General features: G+C 49.7%; 1 protein-coding gene across 4 annotated transcripts in view; it reads left to right on the top strand.

Moving 5' to 3' along the window:
* The window catches only part of tspan9a (tetraspanin 9a), a 142,060-nt gene that overhangs the window by 100,141 nt on the left and 15,666 nt on the right, over positions 1–26,253 (top strand). The gene's annotated exons all lie outside the window — the stretch shown is intronic.

The following is a 26,253-nucleotide window of genomic DNA, read 5'->3' as shown; positions in this document are numbered from 1 at the left end:
TCCTCCCGAGATCTGAGCGCTTTTCATCGTTTTCCTTTCCCCTGCTCAGGGAACAAAAAATCCCTCGCGGGAACTCCGGGGATTAAGACTCAGTCCCTCAGAGCGTCATGTCGTAATGAGAACATCGGTAGTGAACACCGCCTTTACACAGAAGGGGGGGCGTAACCTTTTGCCGTGGTGGGTTTTTCACAGCCTGTAGCTGTGACTCAAAGTAGACTTGTTTCCTCCTCTGGCAGATTCAGCTGGAGGTAGGCGTCGGAGTATTAATAGCGGTGAAGCGTAGAAGTGATATATCATTCTATGCCGTGTCAAGCAGGTTGTGCACTCTGTTGCTCGACCGGACACGGGGAGCGGCGGCAATTCTTCCGACGCTGTCCACAACACGTATTCTCGCCCCCCCCCCCCCGCAGGTGAAACGAAGGGCGGGAGGAGTCCGAGGCCGTCGGACAAACACAACGCAAGGTCGGCAATTGCATTACGTGCCGACTGAGGGGAACGGCGTCCTGAGGAGATTTCGTCTCCCCGGCTGCCGATGGGACCTTTTGTTTTCAGTTTCCCCCCGACCGCGGTAATCGGCAAGTAAGGAGAACGTGCCTCGCGATCAGGGAACTTCTGCTTCAGTCCTGAACTTTGACCTCCTCCGCTCTGTGGGCATGCTGTTCCAAAGACTTAAAGACTTAAGCCAAGCAAAATATTTGCTGGTCCACTTGCACCGTGGCTTGCGTGCTCTGTTTGTCATCCTGCCCCTTCTCATTAGCTCGGCAGTAACGCCCCCCCCCCCCCCGCCTCTTCCTCAGCGAGTGTTTGCGGCTGCCTGATTGCCTTGCTGTGTCCTTTTCAACAATGCTCTGCGGGGGGACGGATCACGCTGCACCCAGGAAGATTTCAGGTCTCGTTCCGCTCGATTCTAAATGTCGGGCTCCAACGAGGAGACAGACGTGGACGAACCACGAACGCGCTCATGCACCAGACCCACGCGCTCCAATGCTGTCCATCCCAGAGGCTTTGTGAAGGCGGAGATGGCCTGTTTATTTCTGTTCTGGCCCATCTTGAACTGAAGAAATTCAAACAGCAACAGCTTCCTTTAGGAAAGATGCCTGGACTCAAGTTGTACCCGTGAACTTTTTTGTTTTTCCAACCACACGTTCTCCTGACTTCCACGTTTAATAATCGCAAACATCAATGCAGCCGTTGCGCAATTAGTCGTCACGGCGCGGATTAATCCGTCCATTGATTGATCAGTTAAATCTGTTTTGCGTCGCGTGTTGTTGTAAACCGAAGGTTGTGGACCATCAGTCACGAGACGTTCGGCGGCCTCAGCGTCGGCTCAGGGATATTGTGTTTTTTGCATTTTCTGTATGTTTTTCTGATGATCACGGACGAAACCAACAATCACAAAATCCTCGGATACAATATCATGTGTTTCAGCCCGAGCTGTAGGATCAACCGTGCAGAGCAGTGGTCAAGTTACAAACCAACCTTTTTCCTTGTTTCATCCAGAGCCAGGACTCTGCAGCACAGAGTCAAAAGAAAATGCTGCATCGTATGTAGCGAGCAAGGCCCCATTGAAAAATACAACGAGTTTCAAAAGCCTCGCCTCATCCTCTTTGATCGGAGGTCCAGCCCTACAAAACGCCTGATGCTGTCGTACCCGCCACATCATGAAGCCCCGGCATTCACTCCACTCGTCTGAAGGGACGAGAGACGTTTCCAGAAGTGATGGCCACCGCGGCGGAAGCGCCGCGCACCGGCCGACGAGCTGTCCCTGCATGCACATGCACGGGAGAACGGACAGGTGTTTACGGGACAGCAGACGTTGGGAATAGTTGTTTAGAGCTGCAGCCTCCTGCTCCTCGGGTCAAATCTATTCCCCGTCATTGTTCTGCTTTGTAAATCTCTCCGATGTGCGTCAAACACCGGCCGACCTCGTCGCGATTAAGTGCGGAGAAGCCTGGACTGGATTAACATCGGCTTGAAAACTCACGCTATTTGTTACAGTTATTATTATTATTGGCGCCATGACCTCCGGGTGACTTTTTCCACTCGCAGTGGTCTGGTTCTTGCTTGATTCTTCTAGTGGGATTTCAGTATAGTTGTGTTGAATGGAACGGGTTTTAGTTTTTTTTTCCATCTTAAACATCAGTGCATAACATCAGACTGAGTTTCCTTTAGAAATGGGCCTGATTGAATGTGGCTCTCACCAGCTCAATAAAAATGCAAATATACAGTATACATTTTTGCGAAAAAACTAATTTCCCCATGTGGTGTCGATATCTGAGAAAAGTGTCTTCGACCAATCTGTAAACTTTTTTTACAGGGGGGCTTTAAACCGCTGATGCCCGCCGCAGTGAGTCAACATTACCTCTGTCTGATATAACACTGTGCTCCGACAGGTCCCACGTCCTGCACACGGGCCCATGAGCAGCTATTTTGAAGAGGAACCTGCGGCCTCAGAGCTTCCAGAGAGTGACCTGCGCCTTGACCTGATATTTTCCACGTGTCCCGGGGCTTACAGACACCCCCCCCCTCCCTTTTCTAGTATTTCATATATGATTAAAAGAAAAACAAACCCTCAAGTTTGTCCATGTCTCGAATTTCATGTGCCCATGACATTTCCCAACAGAGACGCAGAGTCTGTCACCGACTCATCCTGTGGTTTCTATCTAACATACCCAACCCTCCCCGCGTCACGGTGTCATCACAAGGGCGCAGCCCCTTCCCCCGGCCGCTCAGCGGCTCAGACAGGCGCACGCACACGCAGGGACGTGAGCGGATACATATATTCGAATGATGAAACCGATTTAACTCTCCCGAGACAATTTTGCGCTGTCAACCTTTTCACACGCCCCTCGGAAAGTGGGACACCCGCGGTGATTCAAACTGTATCAGGAATCAGTTTAAAATCGCGCCAAAAAATATGGGGGTTTGATAAAGATGATTGCATGTAATTGAGGCTCATAAATATTTAAAGCAGTCAAAAGTATTAGGCGCTCCTTTATTTCCCAGGGATTTTGGCGGGGCCTGTCTGGAATAGAAAAATGACACCGGGATAATTGAATTGACCGACTTCGCCGCCCACTGCTAGCCGCCTTCGCTTCACACCTCCTCTGATTTCTCTTCGCTTCGGAGGGAAAATAGTAAGATGGGAGCGTATTGATCATTCTCCTCGAGAGCGGAGCATCACAGATCACCGCGTTTCCCAGGCAGCCAACAAACGCTCTTCGCATCCAGCCCCCTGGTTATCTCTCGCCCGGAGCAGGGGGCCGCTAAGAGGCTTTACCTTATCATTTGTCCAGAATATAAATCGCTTTTCTTTCATATACCCGTCCCGGTGTGAATAAACAAAACAGGCAGATATCAGCTCTCGGGTGTCTGCTCTTCTGTTTTTTCCTGCCGCCTCGTCACTCCCGGCCCAAACATGCATAATGAAATATGACGATTGAGACGGGAGAACGGAGCAGCGTGGGCCCGGCATCAGTTCCCTGCAGTCCGTGGAGAGGGAGCTGTCCTGCGGCGGAACGGAACACGGAGTGGGCAGAGACACCATCATTAAATATTGATACCCGTGCAGGCGGATAGCGGAAGGGAGTGCGCTGTCGGTGCAGGTGAGATTTGCAAGAGGAGTGGCGGTAAATAGATCATTTTGCCCGGCCCTCCTTTTTGCGGGATCAGTCTAAGGTCATTGATGACGAACATCGAGGAAACGTGAAGACATTTGCGTAGAAATCCGTATCAAATCATTTGAAATGGAATGGCCTCAGATCTGCAGCCTACGCTCTGGGCCCAAGGTCGGCTTCCGAGCTCTGTCTGTTCGCCGACTCATACACTGTGGCTTTGTGCATCTGAGAATATGTAAATGTGTCCACGGTAATGTCGTCTGAGGTAAACTCTCTGCTTTTTCCGTCGACAAGGCATTAAGGATATCATAGGCCAGGTTTTTTCCCCGTTTATTCAATCTCCATTATAATGTATGGGATAATTTCTCTTCACAGATGAAAGGGGAAGAGAATATGTATGTATGTATATATATATATATATATATATATATATATATATATATATCTCTCTATAGTAAGAGCCTTACCTCCCTTTTCTGTCCCTCTTCAGCACTTTCTTGATTTAACAACATACAGTGGATTCTAGCCTTTATATATTTCAGAAGTGAGCAGCTTGCCAAGTCTCCCTTTGGGCGGAATATGGAAACCATACGCAGTGATGTGTCAAAGCCAGTTCCTGTAACAGCCCACTTACCAACAGAGGGACTGTGCGTGTGCGTGTGTGCATACATCCGTGTATGTGTTTGGCCGTATTTACCGTAACCATCCTTCATAGGCAATCATGCAGAACAGCCCCCCCCCCCCCCCCCCCCCCCCCCCCCCATAGCCCATTTCCAGGGGTGATAGAGCAATTCCAACACTATGGCCTCCTTCCTTTGTGTGTTCTCATTTAATTACAACCCATCTACAGTGCGGCGCGCAGCTGCGGTCAGGATGCCGCGATAGAGAGCGATGGAGCCCTGACGTGCTGATGCAGATCTTCTTGAGAGTTATTATCCGTACGCACCGGGGATCTCCTGCAGCGGGCGTCTTTCAAAATGCAGACTAGACACTAATGGCTCGGTGTGAGAGAGAGGAGGGCCGAGCGCGGTCGGTCGGTCGGTCGGTCGGTCGGTCAAGCAGCACTGGACTTGAGGGCGCTCGTGTGTTTTAATTTGAAGCAGCTCGACCACAACGTGCACAACGGGGGCGCGCTGGCCGCTCGTTGATTTGTCAGCTCTAATTTTCATTTTCATCCTCCATGGCTAAGTCGTAGGATTTAATTCCCACTGTTGTGTCCCGGAGGAACTGATTTGCTACTGATTATAGTGGATCTCATTATCACCAGAAGACAACCGCTACAGTCGTGACGAGGAAGAACTCTCACGAACACCAGGCACCCTGACATCGAACCAATTATTTGTATTTCGAGACCATAATCCCCTTGTTTCATCCTTCCTTGCTCTCCTCTTTTTTTCTTTTCCCCTTCCTCTACAAAAGCCCGTATCACCTACATCTCCAGTCCGCCCTGCAGACTCGCACGTCAGCTTCCGTTACACTGACTCTTTTTTTCCTCCGGGAATCAGAATCTTAACACCTCTCAGCCCCCGACACGATAGAAAGCCACGCGGGGGAGCACAAGAAAGCCACCCCGGCGATGCCAATTTAGGTGTCATTTTGTCTCTTGTTTTTGAAGTCCAGCGCGTCTAATAGCAGCGGAGAGAGATGTGGCGGAGAGTGGTTATTACAGCAGGTGATTCTTCACCGGGGGGGGGGGGGGCGCGCACACGGTCTGCCTGCTTGTTTGGCATGCAGACGGACAGGCCGACTCTTTCAGAATCCCAACCTTGCCAGTTATCCGGCAGAATCTTAATGTGCATGCGTCTGCAGCACGGAGGCAGGAGTGAAACGGCCGGCTGGCTTCCCGAGGCCTCGCTTGGCCTCGGCCGGCCCTCGCGCAGTCGTGCTCAGGTAGAGCGCATGTTTTATTCATCGCCGCAGAGAGACCAAGGATAGGAACCAAAACCATTTCCAGACTGTCTGTTAATCACCTGCAAGCTGATGCGCCTGGCCCCGGTGGGTTCGGCCGGCTCCAGCGTGTGACCCTGTTGTGTTTTTTTCTGTGCGCTTTCCTCAGCAATCCTCCGTCCCCGGTGTGCTGTAACTGAGGTTGGGGAGCTCTATGGGCGCCGGCTCCATCGAGAGGAGAATGAAGTGTGCAAAACAATGGCAAATGAAGTGTTTCACTACTGTAATGACTGTGTGAGTCGAGATGAAATGAGGGCGCCTGCAGCCGAGCTGGCAGTGATTACTGTATCAGCCCTGCACTAGATTTTCTTTTATTGCTTACTTTATTGTCATGCTTGCTCCGACAAAATATAAACCATCATTTGATCTCTCGGTGCGTTCATCAGCGTTCTCGTCATGACGTATTAAAAACCTCCTCTAAGTAAACTCTAAAGGTCTCATTTAGTGGAAATGAATCCTCGGAAAAAAATGCATTCCCACAACATCCTGTCCCACAAGAATTGACATTTGTCGTTTGTGTCGTCCAATTTGCAAAATACACACCTGCCTGTTGGGTGAGAGCGGAAAGGGGAGCACACGGTAACGCGTGCGTAGGAGACACCGCGCGCAAGGTTTCAATTCGTCCCACGTGGCGTCTCCGAACTAAGAGCCTTCATTTCTTATCTGAGACCTTCATCGCTCCTCGCCGAATCATAATTGCTCCTCCTTTTCCCTCGGCAGAGAGAAGACGAGTGCGAGCTCTGAACACCGGCACCCATCAGCCTGAGGCTGGAGATGTCATCGCAACATTTCGATATGGATAAAAAAAACCCAAAGAGAAATGATTGTTCAGGTGGTGACAAATAAAGAAGGAACTTCCTGTACATATATATATATATACACAGTATATATGTGTTTATACTGTGTATATATATATATATATATTCACAGTATATATGTGTTTATACTGTGCGGGCTTTTTAGCTAAGATCACTTGAGGATAAAGATACAGTACGTAAAATCTCTCTCTCTCTTTTTTTATACCCTTCCTCCCTCGCTCTCCCTCTCCTCCCATTGGGGAGACTGACTCTGCAGATTTTCAATTAGCCCGGGCTAAGGTGTCTCCATTAATTATACCACATTAAGATGATGCAGGAGGATTTATGCAAGAGAGTTATGCAAGGTTCCCCGGTTTGCAAACCCCTTCTTCCTGTTGCTCGGCTGAACGTCCCTCGTGTTGCACTTAGCCGGAGCTTCTTTATTTTTTCACTAAATATGAGACGTGTGAGTCTGCCTAATCTGGGTTTTGCAGCCGTCTGGTTCTTAATGTCAATCCATAGAGCATCACTCAAGACCCGGTAGCTCCTCGCCACTCGCTCCAGTTCATGTTTCAGTTCATACTGTAAGATTTTCCGGTATCTTTAGTGAGCGGATGGATGTGCGCGACTATTAATATTTGTCACTGGAAATCTGCGACGTCGTAGCTGCAGATGACGTGGGATTCGCACGCCGCTGCCTCAGCCCTCAGCCATTATTTAACGTATTTAACTGTGCAGCTTCTGTCTTTTTCTGACCTGAATCTAGAGCAACATTAGTTTCTTTCCTCGTACGCATGACTCCCCACTGTGAGGAGGCCGTTTTCGCCTCTCGAGACGCCTCAGGTTGGTATTATGAAAAAGAGGGCAAAAATTATTTCTACAGCCAAAGCCGCTCTCTGCCTTGCTTCCTTCTCGGTTTTTAATTGAAATTACAGCGTGGATCAACAACCAAGTACACGCTAATGAAAGCGAAGATGGGATATGGGGATGTAAACAGACTAGACAGCGCTCATCAGACGAGTAAAGACGCCAATAAAACAACTTCCACGACTCCAACAATATGGATCTCTATCTCGCTCTCTCTGGAGAACATTTTATTTGCGGCCTTTAATTTTCAGTTTTTCATTAATATCCCCTAAAAACCCCAGTGGCGGCCTTATTTTCTGTGTTAATTACCTTTGGATAAAGATCCAGTATCTCATCTTGAAGTGCATCATGAATAATTTAAAGATTTCAAGTTATAACCCATAATGTTGGGAACTAAACCGTCATCTTCTGCTCCTTGCTTATATAACTGACATGTCCTTGTGTATATACATATCAAGTTGCACGGGAACACGCGCTGTATGTGTGTGATCCTCAAAACACCTGGCGACTATAGAAGCGAAGGGGGGCGGGGGGGCATGGCTGTAATGAAGTAGCACGGGATTAGGTAGCCATAGATCTGCAGCGTCATGGAAGAAGAAGAAGAGAGAGAGAGAGAGAGAGAGAGGCTTAGATAGTCGGGGCGAAGAGCAAGGCATTAATGTCAGCCTACAAATATAGCTCAGGGTTGTAGCAGTCCCGGGCCACATGGGAGCGGGGGGGGGGGGGGGGGGATGGCGGTGTCAGGCCCTCCGCGTGCCAGGCCTGATGGATGAGGTGGAGCAACTCGTCAATCACGAGGGCTCCACGTTTTCCCCGAATAGATCGGGCCTCGCACACTGGGTGAACCGGCCCTCCGTCACCGCTGCCGGACATCCACCGCGAGGCGGAGAAGCCAGTTAACCTGCAGCACACGGGGGACTGTGGGAATGGCACCTTTAAAAGGTCTGACACTGGGTCACTACTTTGACCGTCAAGTACATCTCCATAAGGTCTCGTGCATATATTATCATAGGACCAATTTGAGACTGTCCTCCACCCAAAAGAAGGACCTCAAGCAGCTTATTTGCGACCTATAGACCACAGACCTGTAGCGGTCGTTACGTACTAGAGGTCAGTGGCGGACGTACTGCACGTTTGTGTATTTCAATGGATTTGCTTATATTCTGCAAAAGCAATCGTGCTGATTCTCCGTAATCTGACCATAACCATCAAGCTTTCCTTTACAAGCTCATCGATCCACGTGCCCTGTCACCGGTAGCGATGCGAATTTAGGAAGCGGTGGATACGGCCGTGTTGGAGCACACGCGACATAGTTCCGTCGAATGAGCCGGAGGACTCGTTGCACCCCCTTCTCTGACCGGCTTGCGGTCGCGTTGTTGTCAGCCACAGAGCTGCGGGGCCCGCACGTGCGGTAGCATTTGACACGAGAGCAAAGGCCAGGGCAATTAACCCATTCCCATAAAGGGTAATGAGAGTCCGCTGGTCGGCCGTCATATGGTCCGTGTCCGTCCGGTGGGACGACGCGAGGCTCCACATGCAGACAATAATGCAAATTCCGCTTTCATGCCAAATATCACGGCTGGCTCCTGGTCCAACACCACAGAATTAATCCTCTGCACATTCACAGCATAACACATAATTAAATCCACTCCATCGTCACCCAGAGTGCTTCATTTTCACCCGAGGGGGATTGAACGTTTTGCAAACCTATTTTTATTTCTTTCCTTTGCATTTTAAGATAACATACATTCACACTTAAGGTTTGCCCTCAAAGAAATGTCAACTTCTGAGCAGCCCCAACGGATCAAGGTTTTTCCCTAAGCGTGGTGCTGTTTGCTTTTTTTTTTGTGGTACTTTTTGACAAAAATGGCCTGTTATTAACTGGCAATGACAAACAAGGTGAGGCCCAGAGGACCTCGGTAACTCGACAGCTCCAGGCGTAGAGTCTGTGAGCAGTCACATCCTGCCTGGCTTCATCACACACACACACACACACAGACACACAGACACACACACAGACACACACACAGACACAAACACACACAGACACACACACACACACACACACACACAGACACACACACAGACACACACACACACACACACACACACACGCACACACACACCAAAATGCCACAATACTTGCTCAGGTTCCTCCAGTAATTGCACGTGTTATGTACCGCTCCCTGTTTAATCCCTGGCCTCTGCCCTCAGCACTTGCACCAGACAAATCCAATTTTTTTAAGCGCCTTTCTTGTGATCGAGATTTGGGTTTCTTATGTGTGATTCCCCCCCCCCCCCCCCCCCCCCCCCCCCCCCCCCCCCCCCACAGTGTTTCAGTTTTTTCAGTGTGTAGTTTTTAATACTTTTATCTTCTCCAGAAAAGGGAGATAAGCTTGAGTTAAAAAAATAAATAAATAAGAGATTACATAAAAGCATTAACATTGAAAAAATCAAATAATTGTACTCTCTGCTCTCCGTCCTCCGTCTCTCTGCCCAGACAGGCCTCAGGGCGAACCCTCGCTGATAAGCGCCCCCAGGAGGTCTGTTTTTAACGGATCTGAGGAGCGCACGTGTCAGGGGGTTAAATTCGAACACCGCGATAAATCATCACAGCGTTCGCCGGCGCGGCGGGGAACCAGAGTCGCCGTCATGTGTGTTCTACATACAGATCGGGGCGCTTTATTTGCCTTTTGAACATTGTCGCTTTGCGCCGCGTCAGATTCCCGTGAGCTAAATTTATTATCTCTTGATTTTTCTATTAAAAAAATGCAAAAGATAAAAAACGCAAAGCCTCGTTCACTCTGAAAGATTCCAATAAAAACCACAGCACAAGTCCGTTCCAGCATATTGTCGAGGATTGATGTGTATTTAGCAACATCTGTCGTACATGCAGAAGCATGTTATTAAGTGTATTAGCAATACATCTATATGTATATGACTAGATAAACAAAAAAACACATTATTAAGAGCTGTGGTTTACTGATAGGAACTCGCCCTCCAGTGGAGCTGGCGGTAAAAAAAACCAAAAAAAAACACTGGACGGCAGCTTTTTCTTTTGGACTTTTCTTTTTTTCCTTTATGTTTTTGGTGTTTTTCGTTTGGCCTTCTCGGTGAATCAACAAACTCCCATATTGATCTTGTTTAACATCAATCCCGTCTGACGTCATGGTGCACCTCGGGGACACGCAGAGATGGGGACGCACCAATAATCCGATTTGGTAACAGTTTTCTGTCAACGCGCCGCCGTCTCCGGTTCTCTCCGACCATTCAATTGTCTCCACCTCTTCAGTTTTCTTTGTCTCTCTCCCTCCGTCTCCCTCCGTCAGTCTGCACAGGGCCGTTCAGACTACTATTTAAACATCTCACTGTCTGTGTCGAGTTCAACGTTGCGTGGGCTTTGAGCGCAGGAGACAGTCAGATGGTTTGAAAAAGCCTGCTCCGTCATAATGGCAGCCCTCTCGCGAGGTGACACGGGCGATGCCTCGTAACCTTTCCAAGGAGGAACATAATGGAGAGCCGGCCAAATGGAAGTGAATGGAAAGGAGGGAGGGAGGCTGCTGCTGGGGGGGGGGGGGGGGGGGGGGGGTGAAGCCACTCAATTTAATTAGGCATTATTCCTTCATACTTCAGCAAAGAGGTCAAGTCAGCCGTTTCCTCTGGCGGCGCAGTCTTCCGCCTCCAGATTTTATTTTTAATTCCCTTTCACTTATGGAGCGAGCGAGCGAGCGAGCGCGGCAGAAAATGAGCTTTTCCACTTAATTTTGTAACATTGGGGTTGTCAGATTCTGCGAGTGAATATCAGCGGCTCTGGCCTGGACTTCTGGCTCGTGCTGAAGGTTTTTTTGCTCCTTAACTCAAGATGATGGAACACGTCGTCTGCATATTTCTATGGGGGGGGGGGGCATCCGATGTTTGGGTGGAAATGGCTCGCATACCGACTGATATCTTGGTACCTGTGACAATTTGAATTTTGTGAAAGTACCAAAGGCCACTGAAGGACATGGGTGCATCCTTTTTGTTTTCTATTATTTAAAAAAAAACAATTTTGATCAAGAAGTTGGCCTTCTGCAGAACAGACATGAAAATTTTGTGATTACAAGAAACCAACATGAGGGACGTGATCTTTTCTGGCCCTTCAACAAAAAATACCACATTTTTCAAGAAGCAAAATCCATTGAACTCTCCTCCTACTCCTCCTCACCCGAAGTCGACGCTCGCTCTCATCTTTATTCATTCTGAACCCAGACCATCAGCCACACGTGGAAACTTCCCAACTTGAAAGCTTTCCCCTTTTGCTCTCTTCCAGTTGACGGACGTATAAAACTAGACATTCGCGAGCTTGATCATATACAGGAATGTAAATATTTGCCCTCCGCTCGAGGAGTAATACGGGTGTAAATCACAACGCACATTGAATATTTTTGTAGCAGAACCAGATTAATATTGCACCTTTGCCAAAAATATACTCCTCCCAAATCAAGGAAGAAGCATTCGCGGTGAAGGTATTGATCATTTTTAGTGGCAAACCGTTGTCCCTGATAGGTCCCTTCAGTTTGTCCCTCTTGTTAAGTCCCAAGACAGATTTAATCTTTTGGCTCGCTCCCTCCTGTTTGTTCTCAGGTAAGAGGGATTACCACTGAAAGTCGGTTTACCAAGCAAACTATGAGCAGCATGGAGGACAGATGCAGCGTAGGCTAATTAATCATCCCTGACATTTGGAGGGATCCACCTCTGCCCCAGCTCGTCTGCTCCTCCGCCACACCGTTTATACAATATACTGTACACAACACACTTTTTTATAACTTCTTATATCTCCGATTTCATTGGTCGTCAGTGGTTTAGTTTACTTATTTACCTTTTTACACGCTTGACGGTGGCGGTTGACTTTGTACCTCATGTTAGAGACGGATGGTGTCTCTTCAACCCCATATGCTTCATTTTTCTTTCATTTTCATTTCTGAGCCATGCCTTTAAATTGAATTTCTTTTCAGCACTCACTCACGAGTGAGGAGTGCACGTCCAGGAGCTCAGGCCTAATGAACGTATATTTCCATTTTTCATCACGACGGAGCCCGTCAATCAGACGGTCCCCTTCAGATGCAAATTGGCAAGAAGCAACAAGACGAGACGTGTAGGTGCAGTTTAAAAAAACAAGAAAAACAAGAAAAACAAACAATATACACGATATATGCTAAATCATTTTCAATCAAAATGCCGTCAAACTCTGCGCTGAAATATTTTAGACTGTATTGTCTCCGCTCATCTCAAAGACAAGAGTGCTTATGTTGGACCAAAAGTGCACACTTTTCTTTTCCTTATATCCGCCCTGAGGCGCACTGATGTTCTTTCCTTCTTCTCCACCACTTTATTTTGCACTTTGAACACATTTCGCTTATTGTGTATATCTGGGCGCTTCATATTTCTTGTAGTTCGTGCAAACATGTGTTTTTCTTTGGTTTTCTTTTTCTCCCAAAATGTGCACCGACTGCATACTCGAGCTCGACACGTGGTTATAGCTGAATTCATATAAAATGCGCCGTTGCTCACCTCATTACACCAAGGGGTTGTTTTTTTCTCGTTTGTGACAGCTTTCCTCGGCCTGGTACGACCTGTGACTTATGATTGGCCCTTGTTAGCCAACATAAGCGAACTTTAGATACACACACGTCTGCTGTGAGCTCACATTTCCTTTTCTCCTTGTTAGACCACACTTCAGCTCCTACCATAAGCACGCGATTGTCACCCCAGTGACGGCCGTTTAGCAAAGACGTTTGACTGGAATTATGATGACCCGAACCCAAGATATGAAGATGTGATACTGGCTTTGCCTGTAACATTTGCTTCGCCTGCGATATTTTAAAGATGATCTACCACTTCCCCCTTCCCCTCTGGCGCACCCATCCCTTAATGCCTCCTCATCCTCCTGTCATTTGAGAGTGATTCACATCATCCCCTCGACCCACGGGGGGGGGGGGGGGCAAACATTGTCCTAGTTTGTGTCATGGAAAAAGGTTCCGGCTCCGTTACACCACTGGACGATTTTAGATTAAAGATCTCGCACTAGATCGCAGCGGGGCCTTGTGACAGAGCGCCAGCCCGGCCCCCTGCGCGAGTTAGCTTGCCAGTGCGATCTATATATAACCGGCCCAATCAGTTCAGTGACTGGTCAGACTCCAGCTGACTTCACTACATTATATGGGACAGAGGGACACGTGGTGTCAGTGACCCAGCATGTAAGACCTCCTGATGAGTGGTAAGTGAAGTCGTCCAGTAGAGAGGTAGCTGCCGTGATCGCTGTCCAGTTAAATTAGGCCTTTTTGGACGTGGAAAGGAAGTTGTAACGCTGTTACTAAATGTGGAAGGAGGCGCTTTTTAAATCCAAGATGGCTGCCAACATGTCATCATTGCTTTAAATGCCTTTTTTCTAGCTCCCTGGCCTCTTTGACATCTTCCTCAGTGTCAGGCCGTCCCCGAAAAATCTTCCAAAATGAACACAGGCTTCCTTTGAGTCTACCTCTGCCTAAAGATCTGTGCCCGTTTGGGTAAAAGGACTTCTCGGCGAACTCGGTGTACCTTTCTTTAGTGCTGCAGAGAAAATAACACCGTTTTCCCGACTCCTTTCGAACTCACGGGCTGTACTCCAGGTATTTATTCATAACTGCTTTTCTGAGGGGGGGGAATCTCAACAAATGATGAATCCGTCAGCTGTCACCTCCTGCACAAAACCCACAGCCGCGCAGCCTCTCATCATCCCCACGTTCGCCTTTCATTTAAATGACTGGGTGTCACTGCCAAAGAAGAACTCAGCCTGACAGGAAATTATACGGAAGTTTTTTTTTTTTGCTTACTTGTGTCATTTTCCTTCCGGGGACCTGACCCAGCTTAGCACCCTGACACTGACCCGGACCACAGGCGTGCCTGACAGGTCTCTAAATCAGCCGGCGGCCGCCGCGTTCCCACGGGGACACTGTTAACAGAAAGCAGCGCTGCTACATGCGAGGTCGGGAGTTAAATGGGACCTCTCCTGTAATTCTCAGACGTGCATATTATCCCTCCTGGCTCGACACCGTAGACGGGCGGTGAGGGGGGTTGAGGGAGCAGGAGAAAATGCAGTAGTTGTACATCGCACATGAAGCTTTTCGTCTCTGCAGCCTCGAGGACCTACCAACCATACGCACTCGTAGTTCCCATCTGTGTTGAACTCTGACTCCTTCACACACGGGCAAGGAATGGGAAACTGGCTTCTGAAGATACAGCGTTTGGAGCATTTTGTACCCCACTCTGTTATCTTGTTTTAAGGGATGCAGCAGAGTTTTTTGTCCCCCTGTGTGACATCCCCTTTTTGCCAGCAAGGTTGTTCCCCCCCCCACATGAAAGATGCTCAGCATCCCTCTCGCATACATCGTCATCGCAACATTTTGAGGCTGCGTAAACACAATCATCTCATCTCATCTCATCCCGTGACATCTTGTCTCGGGAAAAAAAGAAAGAAAGAAACTCCATGCATTGAATAATCAACCTCAAAACTAAATAAAAGGGAATTTCGCCTGCTTTGCAATTTGTGCTGTGAGTACCAAATAAAGAAATTGGATTTGGCCAACAAAATGAGGATTTGGACGTTGTAGAAACTCGTGCATATTTAATGACTTTGTGTCCCTGTTCCACGCCTCGATTTTAAGTAGCGGTGCCGTGAAGAGGGATCTGTGGTCACGCGAGTTATTCTGGGCGACATGACGACGTTTGTGTGCCGCGCCACCGACTGAAGAAAGGGGAAACTGTCAAACATCTTTTTGGATTATCGTATTTCATATCTGAAGGCCCCCTCGACAAAAGGTTACCCTCTCGCGGCGTGACTCGCGCTTTGGCTCGATAACAGCCAGCCAGCGTGGTGGTGTGGCGATCACGTACAGAAATTACACACAATCTTCTGCCGAAACCAATCCCCCCCCCCTGTTAGCCGCGTCTTTGAACTCGTGTCTGATGACAGACCGGCCTCCGCTGCGGACGGTAGCATTCCTCAGGTGCTGACCGCGACAACTGGGAGGTGAAATACAAATAGCCCCCATTAGCACATGGCCTCCACTCTGCCCCATGTGCATTAAGTCGTGCAATTCATGTTAATATTCACACACCTTGATTTTTAACAAGACGCTTTGCATATACGCCCTGCAGTGAATGAGCCTGTGATTTTACAGGTCTTTATGATTAGGAAAGAATGCCTGGTGGCATGACCACACTATTTTAGTATGTCAGGCCGTCGTAAAGAATTGAAGCACCTCAGATCAGCGGTGTGAGGAGAATAGTAAGGCCACCTGAGGTAGGGAAAGTACCTCTGGCAGGAGATACTCTAGATATAGAATTTCAGCCTCTAACCAAACATTGAGTCAAATTGTGGTATATAGACACATCTTCGTTAAAGAACCATAAAAGATTCTGTAAACTGTCAGAAAATGAATGGGACAACTGTTGAGAGAGGAGAAAGAAAGACAGAAATAAGGAGAGCAGGACTTACACCATTAAAAGCGATGATATTGCCGTGACGCCGTCATTAAAATGAATGACTGTAATACTTTTCACGCGCATATGAAATGTCCCTGCAGGGCATTTTAGAGCCATCCATGGATAAGTGTAATGTGTGCACACTTCCAGGGTGGGGGGGGGGGTGCGACAGTGTGTGGCTTTACTCTACTAGCACATGGCGGGGGCGGGGGCCAGGGGGCATTAAAGCAACTGAAACAACTGAAACCCGAACCTAACTCCTCCACCAGCTGACCAGGATGCTCTCCGGCATGAAACGGGCCCCTAACCTTATGTGAGGGGAATAACATATAGTACGTGATGTCGAGAGGTTAGTGTACACGCTCGCGGCGGGTTCGCGGAGTAACAGAGTATTTGTTTTCTGACAGTCTTGAATGTCGATCTAATGAGCGTTGATTTATTCCAGTCCCGTTGCCTTCGCCGGCAACGATCCATAGGTTCCTCTCGCAGTCCGTCATCGGTGCTAGTTATCACGTCCCCTCCAAACAAGCGCTGCGCCGCTGTTTCTAAGGAGAAATGAGGTTGTTTAACCTTCAGACTATTGATGATCCCGACCGCGCGTCTTTAATGTGCTGTTATTCCGCCTGACCCAGCTTTTTGCCCAGAGTGGGAGCACAGTGGAGTTGCAGGTGGCTGATGTGGGTTGATGCCCGGCCAGTGGAGGTCACTGACGGAGTCATATTGCAGCGTCCCCAGTGCAACATTATAGCGGCCCGAACGAAGCCTCATTTAATCTCCCGGATTCCTTGCTCTCCTCCCCCCTAAGGCGGGTTCCAGCGACGAGCGCCGCGGCCGCCATTACGCCGCAGCAGTAATGCCGGGGGGGACTGATGCCCTGCTATTATTTAGCGATATCTCTCTCCCTTCCGGTGCATTGGGATGAACGGGGGCTGATGGGGATTCAGAGGTTGGCTGACCAGAAGAAAAAGTAGTTACACAGTCCATTTCCCTTCTGTGCTAATTAGCGTGTCAACTGTAAAGACGCCCTGCGATGAGCCATTTAGGGGGAGATAGGAGAGGAGCGGAAGACGGGCAGAGGCCTTTCTGTGCCATCAAACCGCCACTAATACACGACCTTTACGACGGCCAAAAGGGGGAGATTGCATCAATCCACCGCGCGGGGTTTTGCGTTTGGGGGAGGGGTCGACGTCACACCTCAGCAGATTGCGGTGTGTCTATTGACACTCCCCCCCACCACCACCACCACCACCACCCTGAAAAGTTTCACATCCTCACTGAGCCAGAGATGCACACAACACCTCCTGTTTCTCACGGCGTCGTCCCACTTGAGCTGCTTTTGAATGAATGAAAAGAAGAGATATGATTCTGAAGGAGATGGGTTGGGGGGGGTTTATGGTATAAAGTGAGATCGCTCCTCTAGCAACCACGGACAGCACTTATCAGGGATTCTCCACATGGCAATAGAATGTCATTTTAAGGCACAATACTAAGCACTAATCTCAGTTTTGTTTATTCTACAGCTGCCAGGGACGATCTTTCGTCATATAGGCTTTTTCCCAACCTTTTGTTTTACCTCTCAGTCCTGTCTAAATTAATAACAAGGGTTTTTTTTTTCATTATGATGGATGAGTTTTTTGGCCTTTGGACAAGATTCAGATGCCACGGCTGTCACGCCGAAGATGAAATAGTTCCCCCCCCGCCACCCCCGTTCGCCTCCAGATGAGAGGAGCGGATGCAGACGGAGAGTCATCCCACAGAAACACTGCACCTCTAAGAATACAGATTGGCTCTCCGCATTGTTTTTTTTTTTCTGCTGCCCGTGTTCTCTAACACTCACCGGCTTATTGTCTCCGAAAATAAAGTCGACTGCGGTGCACACTCACAGAATAAGGTGACATTTCCCAGGATCTGTGCCCATCGCTACCATGTGAGCAAAAAAGAAGAAGGGAAAGGATATGTCCTTATTCCTGAAGGTCTGCAATATTCCCAACCCCCCCCCCCCCTGCTGTAATACAGCATGAACTGTGCCATGAATTATGGGATGGACTTGCTTGCAACATGCTCGGGTAGAAATGGGTTTGGAGAAGAATTACCCCCTGCAGTAACTTTCCTTAGTGTGTAAAGAGTCATTTGCCGTAATGAAGAGGAACGGATATTAAAAATATCCTTAATAAGTGCAGGGAAATGGCCGTTTGCCCCGTGGCATGACATGCAGAATGGCTATTGATTATACGTCTTTGAATGGGAATATATCCTCTCTCTCTTCTCGCCAGGCCCCTCCACCTGGCGCTGGAGTTTTCCCACTTAAGCGGATGTGCATATTTTGTGTCTTCATCTTCCCCTCTGTCCCTCCAGGGATGCATAATGCCTCGCGTTGCATAACAAGAGTGTTTCCACTCACTGTGCCACTGCTCCAGGAATAAACATATGCTCGCATGTTCACAATTTTACTCCTATTCATTTATCAAAAAAAGTGTTCCACTCCTCCCGCGAAACCATCTCAAAGCGCAAACGGTGAACAGACACAGCAGATTCCCTTTTTTTTTCTTTTTTCTTTTCGCGCGGGTACAGACTTAGGCTTCACTTAACTTCACCCCCCTCGTGTTCTTGGATTTCAGCCATGGCACCCGAATGGCAGACGGAGGACACGGCTCCGGTTCATCAGAAGTCTAAGCTAAGCCTTCATCCCACGCTGGCCATGTTTGATGCGCTGGCGTCTCTCAATGGACGTTGTCTCCGACAGCAGCAGCAGCAGCAGCAGCAACAGGTCAGACCTTCGTGAGCCGCGCAGGCCTCGGACCAGACCCCGCGGCAAGGCCACGCGCCCACCGGCGTGTCTTCCAAGGAAAAATTAGATGAGAAATCGTCCGGTACACGCACACACAACTGCATGCCCAGTCGCCCTCGGCGCCACTGCTCCCCCTGAGCGGCCTCGCATCGAAGCCAGCCGTGCGTGTCTGTGCGCGGTGGCGAGGCAGACCGACCCCGTGGGTGGAACCGCAGCAACGCGCCTCCGATGCCCGAGCTCGTCGCTCATGTCCGGGGGATACAACCCCAAGGCTGCCTTCCACCTCATGTTAGCCACAGCAATTGTTGGACGCTTTAAATTCATTTGCAGTCACATGTTTTTGTTAGTCTGGCGAGCGGAAAAACGCAGCGCGCCAAGGTCACCTCATCTTCTCATTTTGGTCCCGCAACGGTCCCCGTGCCCATTAGAGGGAAAATAAACGACACGCCGCGATTGTTGATGCTGTGAGCGGACGAGTGGAGAGAGTGGGTGTATCGAGCATATGGACAGGTCTGCTGGGGGGACTCTCCGTAGCAGATGCCCCAATACACCCCCCCCCCCTTTTAGCTGTCGCCCTCGAACACAGTGACATTGAATCTCGGGCTGGTTTTTTACACGGCGGCGCGTGAAAAGGAGCAGCGAAATGTGCTGAGTGCGCCGCTCCGGCTCTCACTCTCTCTCTCTCTTACTTACACCACACGCACTATGGCTGCCATATCGTGCATTAGGGGATTTCCCATTTCCTTGAGCCCCTTTGTCCGTCTGCTCCAGGTACTGTACGGGGGGGGGGGAGCAGGTTGGACTTTCCAGCCTCGCCTAATGCACAGGTCTCTGGCCGTGCTCTGCCTCCGCTGAGCACGGCGTTCTCCTCTAAGCACCTTCAACTGGTGAAACTCAATGGGCGGTCGTCCAACCGTCTGCCCCGCGCGCCTCGGAGGACCTCAGGCACGGCTGCGCCGGCGGAACGCAGTCGAGATATTTACACCGGCCGAATGTTCTGTGCGCCTCGGCGGGCGCTGCAGCTTTATGTGCAGGGAAACATGCGCTCATGAAAAAGTAAAAAGTAAAAGCAACTGCCGTCACACAAAGAGATATTTATTCTCCTTCACCCGCCAACCGTTTATTGGACACTCACGCCCCATAAGATATCTTCACAGGCACGTTTGATGTCAACAGCAAAGCGGCCGGCGTTCGCATTTAATTAGCGCCTCGCGTGCGAAACCTCTCCGTTTGTCATCAGCTCCGTTCATGCATTTATATCTCATTGTCCTCATCCGAGCATCGCCGGGATTCTTCTACGCTCCCTCATCCCTTCAAAGGTTCTGACTGAGCGCACTGGGTTTTCTAGGCATCGGTCCTGAGCCGACGAGGAAAAGGAAGCATCGTGGCGGTGCAGAGCTACAATCCCTGCAGCAGCAGCAGCAGCAGCAGCAGCAGCACCGCGTCCGTAACATAGGGAAGTGAAAGAGCCTTTTCTCTCCTGTGGCTGTGATTGGACCCGGGCTTTGGTCTCTGGCTCTGGCGCTTTGTACCCTACGCGTCTCCCCTGTGCACCTCTCCCTCTCTCTCTCTGACTGACTGACTGACTGTGGCGAGCGGAGCCGCTTCGCTTTTGGCTCCGGCGGTGGCATGACTTTCCACTTCCTTGTGCTCTCCGACTTGCTCTCGATACATAATTGAAGTGCCTTTGGGGTCTCGAAGCTGATTAAAGAGTCGCGTCGGGGTGTTGGAATCAAATGGCCGAATTAGTCGGGGATGTCTAATTCCTCCCGCCATTGTCCGGACTGCCGCTCTCTCTGTGGCCGGTCCTCCGAGGGGCCGAGGCTGTTGTCAGGTGTGAAAGAGGATGCGGATGTGTCAGCGCCGGACAGCAGGGATGACTCTGCTCGGGCGGAGACAGGCTTCTCTGCCTTTTATCCTTCCCGGCGCGATTGACTTCGAGTCACTTTGTGGTGAATAAGGCCTTTCAACTCATCTCGGGATTGAGAGACAGGTGGGGAGGCATGACGGGCTAATCCAGGCCCCCCGCTTCAAAAGGCCCGTTCAGACCTGGAGTTAACCTCCCTCTCGGATGTGGACGGCGCACCGAGAATGCACGCAAGACGCACCGAGGACGCGTTTGAGATCCTGGACCACGTTGAAGGACAGCACACTTCGGCTGACTACTCTGACCCACCACAGTTTCATAGAGGACCGAAATGTGTGGATATTGCCACAATACCAACATTGAAAGACACGTCGATTTTCTCTGTTTTCCTTTGTAGCTATTTCTACATGCAGCCCTGTTTTATTGTAGGGCTGCATGCAGCACATCGATTCATTCAGCCTCTTCATGCCCCGCTCTCTTTTATACACACACACACACACACACACACACACACACACACACCAGAATGCACACAAACAAATTGATAATAGACCCGTCCGTCATAGTCGGACTGCCTAAAAACAACATTACTTGCTCCTCGCGAAAACAGAAATGACGCGCGCGTTTATTTGCTTAAGAAGCGAGAAAGCGAGATCGGATCACACGTGGCCACGTTTGGAGTCGTGAAGTGACAAGCTCAGAAGAGCTGTCCACTTGTGATCAGGTCCCCTTCAGAGGGATGGTTATTACCGAGGTCTGAACGGGGGGGCCAAAGTGCCGGGGCCAAAAGCATCCAACCGGAACCACCGCAGAATCGCGGCCTCCCGGATGCCTGACGGGGCATGTGATGGATGAGGGGAACCTCAACCTCTAATGGAAAGATTTCGGAACAGAATTGAAAAGATTTTTGTTGTTTTTTTCGCAGGGAAGCTTTTGTACCGCGCTGTATTTCCTTAAGGGGAATCCTTCACGTTGTGCGAGTCCACGGCCACGACTCCGCTGGGCGAATGAAACTTTAACTAGGCAGCTCTAGCTTTTTTTTCTTAATCGTACCCACCACATCTGTGTCGGCCCTCTGAAATCCGCGCGGCGTTTATTCTGAGCCTGAAAGCCCCTGTTTCCCCACAGCCGCGGACCCTGTGAATAATTTACTTGTTATACAACTCGCGTTGGCTGTACACTGCACCGCCGGGGAATGACTGGGACGGCCCCTCGGAAGCCTGGGGAGACAAGGGGGTGGGTGGAAAGCTGTATATTTCCAACAGCATAGCTTGCCTTCACCCATCACTGGGATACGTAGTGTGTAAGGAGATGTGGTGAGAACACGCGTTAATGGAAGGGTGAGGGATTCATCTTTTCAGAAATGTCGGTCCTTAACAAGTCTGGGTTTTTTTTAATCATGCAATGTGTTTTTTGAAGCGGCTGCGTTTCCCAAAGTCAACTTAAGAAAGTATTTGATTAGCGTCAACGCACCCCACTGTGTGTTTTAACACATAACTCATATAACCCCCAGAACCATAATTGCAACAATATGGAAAAGGCCCTGCATTTATTAAGCGCTTAAGCACCTTTACAAACACTTAACACATAGGTGAGTCATATTTACATCGCGGCGCACTTGTGTGTGTGTATATATATATATATATATATATATCTTTCTTATTACACATCTCAGGGGCAATATGGAAGTCACACGCTTACTGGGTAGAAAAATACAAATAGCTCGTCTTCACTTTTAAGGTATTTTCACTCCCATTTTATGTTTGCAGTTTTCTTTAATATGTTTGTAGGGTTGCAATTCCGTCGGCCTCTCACAGTTTGGCAGGCCGTTCAGTGTTTATATGCTTAACATGAATCACAGGCTTGTGGGATCGCATGGCGAGAAATGAAAAGCCTTCTCTCATCTGAGGTGAATGTCCTCTGTCTTTCACGTCAGTGCAAAATCAATGCCGGCTAAGGCGGAGGAATTTGGTGTGCTGCGAGAAAAATAAAATGTTGTGTGGGTTTTTTTTGCCTGCAAGAAATATTGATAAGAGTTGCAGTGAAGGGGGCAAAAGGGGATCGTATAATGATAACGTTACTACATTCTAAAGATGGCACCGTCCCCCACTTTTATGGTTTAACGGTGCTGCAGTGGTGGAGGTGCTCTCTAATTACTTTAATTGCCGAAACAGAAGGTTAGTTTTCAGTATGGCACAACAGATGTCCGCGGAGGATTATTGTTCCTAAAAGACTTCTTCTCCGTCACTCACTCCAACTTCACCAAACGCTTGCACATTGAGCCCGCGTGGTGGGAGCGGCCGCCGGTCACCGTCCTTCCTTGTCCACATACGCACACACACACACACACACACCACACACACACCACCCACACACCCTTTTCCCTCTCGGGGAGGTGGAAGCCGGGGTCCTCTGTCCGGTGTCACTGAGCCAGTTCCTGCAGCGAATGATAATTCCCCCGAGCATGCCACTCGCCCGGATGAAGGGTCGCCGTCTATTTTCTTCTTCTCCTTCTCCTCTTCCACTGAGCTCAGTCTCTCTTGGTCTCATGTGCGTCCAATCTTTCTGGCCTCAATACTTTCCATCCCCTTTTTTTCCACACACCTCTGTGGTTAACCCCCCTGACCTCGCCCCTTCCTGTTTGGAAAGGAGAATCGCAGTGGCTCCACACACACAGTATTATGGCAATTATTTTCACCCCGAGGGTGTTGCGGGACTCGGTAGGGTCCCATCCATCCGGTTAGATGGAGGAACGTCTCACATCTCCTCTCCTCTCCTCTCCGCTGTGCTCCTCTGGTCCCTTCTCACACAAAATGACATTCAGACACTGGACTGAAAATGTGACCTTACGTGTATGAAAAGGGTCACATGCTATCAAGCACAATTACACTCGCACAGCATCAAGAGCAGCCGGCTTTGTTTTCCAGACCGCAAAGATCTATTTTCATCATCACGACTGGAGGATGGGTGCCCGTCAGCCTCAAATATGAAAAGTAACCTTTCGATGTGACGGAAGCACCTCTGCATTGCATCTGCAACGGCCGACCAGATTTTTTTTTACAGGAACGAAATCCGATTTGAAAATCCGGCCTGCTGGAGCTTGTTAACGCAGAAATAGTAGTGGGCCCCGGGGAGCTGTTGTGAGTCACTGTCAGCCGCTCCGTGCCCTGCAGAGTCGCATACACGGATCCAGAGGACGGGGGGGAAATGGATGTAATAGCCCAGAGCATCAGTGTTGGTTGTTTAAAATCTGTACGGATAATTGGTATATCGAGTTACATAACTAGAAAAACCTCACCTGCGAATGGTCTTATATAAACAGTGGGAATTATTATGGAACATTTATATTGAGTGACACACCACAAGCGCTGGTCTTGGATCATTAACTCACATCGCATCATCCGAGTGCGTTTAATCATCTATTGTTATTTTCTGTATTTCCATGTGCCAAGAAAATAAGAGTTAAAAAGCCAACTCATTCCCCCAATGTGAATCATACGCCCCGCAGCGTCCACCGTGATGTAATAACAATGGCCGCCCTCAATAGTAAGCCTTCTCCGTGACTGTTTACTAACCCTCCGCCGTGTTTGGGGATTCGTTGATCCTTCCCTGCAGATGGGATATCAAAACACCACCGTCTCACAGTTTGAAAGGAGATAAGCAGCTTGGCGCAGGGAACTCCGGGGGTCAAGCTCAGTCGCGAGCGCGCGCGCACACACACACACACACACACACACGCACACACGCCAAGGTCAGATAAGGCAACGGGATCAGAGCTTACGCCCCGAGGCTTTTCCTGTGTGGCACAGACACAGAGGCCTGACGACGGTGCGTTGGCATTGTTGTAGCGGCGGCGGCGGCGGCGGCAGCAGTAGTAATGCCAGTAGAAGCAGCAGGACAGAGATTAGTCCTCGCCCCCGACAGATTGAGTGGGGGCTGGTCGGCTTCACGGTCACTTTGGAGAGCGGCACACTTGGATGAGCTCCCCTTCACCGGACATTAACACGCAACTAAGGTGAAGGCGCTGTCCCCACCTGGACTCTTATACCCTTCGGTGTTCCCTCGCTGTAAATCCATCCGGGCCTCTTAAATTTACCCGTCCTCCCCTGCTTCCTTGAACTCCTTCCTCACGCTCTATATAATCCGGCCTTCTGACGAAGTGTCAGCTGGGATTCTGCATATCGGGCCCGCTCTTGCGTGGGGACGTGACCTTTACCAGCACTTTCAGTTGACACTTCCAGTCTCCCATTTTTAATCAGGGAAGCATAAAGGGCCAGCGGGCGCCCCCCTAACAAATACAGTCGCTTGTGAATTATTTAGACGACGGGTGATTGAAAATCTTTGCGAGCGCCGCTCTGCACCTCTCGCTCTCCCCCTCTCTCAGAAAGGGCCTCATGGAATCATTCTCAGAGAATCCCAATGCGACTGCACCTCATCCGTATGTTAAACAAGAGGCTGAAGGAGAGGCTCTGTTTCGCGGCCCCACTTACCTTTGACCTCGACGCAAACACTTAAAGGTGCTTTCGGATGTGCACCGGAGTCGGGCTCCTCCGGACGAGAACGCAAATGTCGGAAAATGTCAGAATAAAGTAGGAAAACCTCGGGCAGTTGGGGGGGGCGGGGGGGGGGTGCACGGCTAGCAGGGGGACATTGTTGATGACTGAAGGAGAAGAAAAAATCGTCGTCATGTCCTGCCTCCTGCTGCTCTACACCATTTGTGTCCTCCTCACTTTTAATTGGCATCTAGTCATGTCTCGGTCCTCAGGAGGGCACGTGTGTCATTTCTTCCGCCTGGGTGTGCTGCTGTGCACGGCGCGTACCGAGGCGCCCTCATGCGGGGGAGGTCAGCCCGCACAAAGAGCTGACCTCGCTGCTCAAAGGTCACAGGTTGATGAGGGTGAGACTTGCACTCATCTGACACTTTAGGGAAGGAGGGTTCGCTCGCGTACCGGCTGATCCCCTTGGACTCGTTAGACCTGAGGCCTCTTTCTCACCACCTCATGAGGCTTGCATTTGAACCCCCCCCGCCCAAGTTCCAGGCACACACATCATCGCCTGACATCACCGAGAGCTTCCTTGTGAGACTTTTGATGACTTTGGCCAGTCAACGCACTCGGGTCGTTTGTCAAACTGAAGCTGCAGCACATGTTTGCCGTGGAAGCGCTGAAAGCCGAGCACATTTCCCAGGTTTATTACGACTTGTTTTCTTTGCGAGTTCAACTCGGCGATGTGTGCGGCGGATTCCTCGTTTCGTTCCGACGGGGAGAAAAGGGAAGACGGTTGAGATTTATACACAGCAAGCTACCCCGGTGACGGCTTGTTGGTATATGTGGTTTATGAACGTAGGCCTCGGCGCGTGCCTTCGCTTGCCGGCGCCGCCGGGTCATTGTACATATTCCTGAGTGGCACTTAAGTGTTCCGGAGCGGCAGTGTGAAGATGAGAAACAAAGATAGGAGCGGTGTGCGAATAGATGGGAAGAAGAAGGGCAGCGCTTGCGATGATTTACCACAGTGCCTTTCCATATTTTACCTCATTTGGAATTTTTTTTATTTATTCATTTTCTCTGCAAGATTGCTGTGGGTATTTCATTCTATTAGGCGCAAGCCAAAAATGTCACCACTTAGCTCCTGCCCTATATGTCAACCAAGCGGCGGGGCTGGTGGTGTGGCCCTTATCTCTGATAGATGGACCCACACATCAGCGAGCGGGACACTCCACTCCACCAATCTAAGCCATAAACACTTTATTGCATTAAAGGACTCCCGCTGCAGACTGCACACACACACACACACACACACACACACACACACACACACACACACACACACACCAGTGGGGACCTGGCAGCGTGACAGGGAGGAATTAGG

Source organism: Scophthalmus maximus, chromosome 7 (assembly GCF_022379125.1).
Source record: "Scophthalmus maximus strain ysfricsl-2021 chromosome 7, ASM2237912v1, whole genome shotgun sequence".
In the NCBI taxonomy this organism is placed as follows: domain Eukaryota; kingdom Metazoa; phylum Chordata; class Actinopteri; order Pleuronectiformes; family Scophthalmidae; genus Scophthalmus; species Scophthalmus maximus.
The sequence above is the reverse complement of the archived record's forward strand: the minus strand, read 5'-3'. Positions and strand labels throughout refer to the sequence as shown.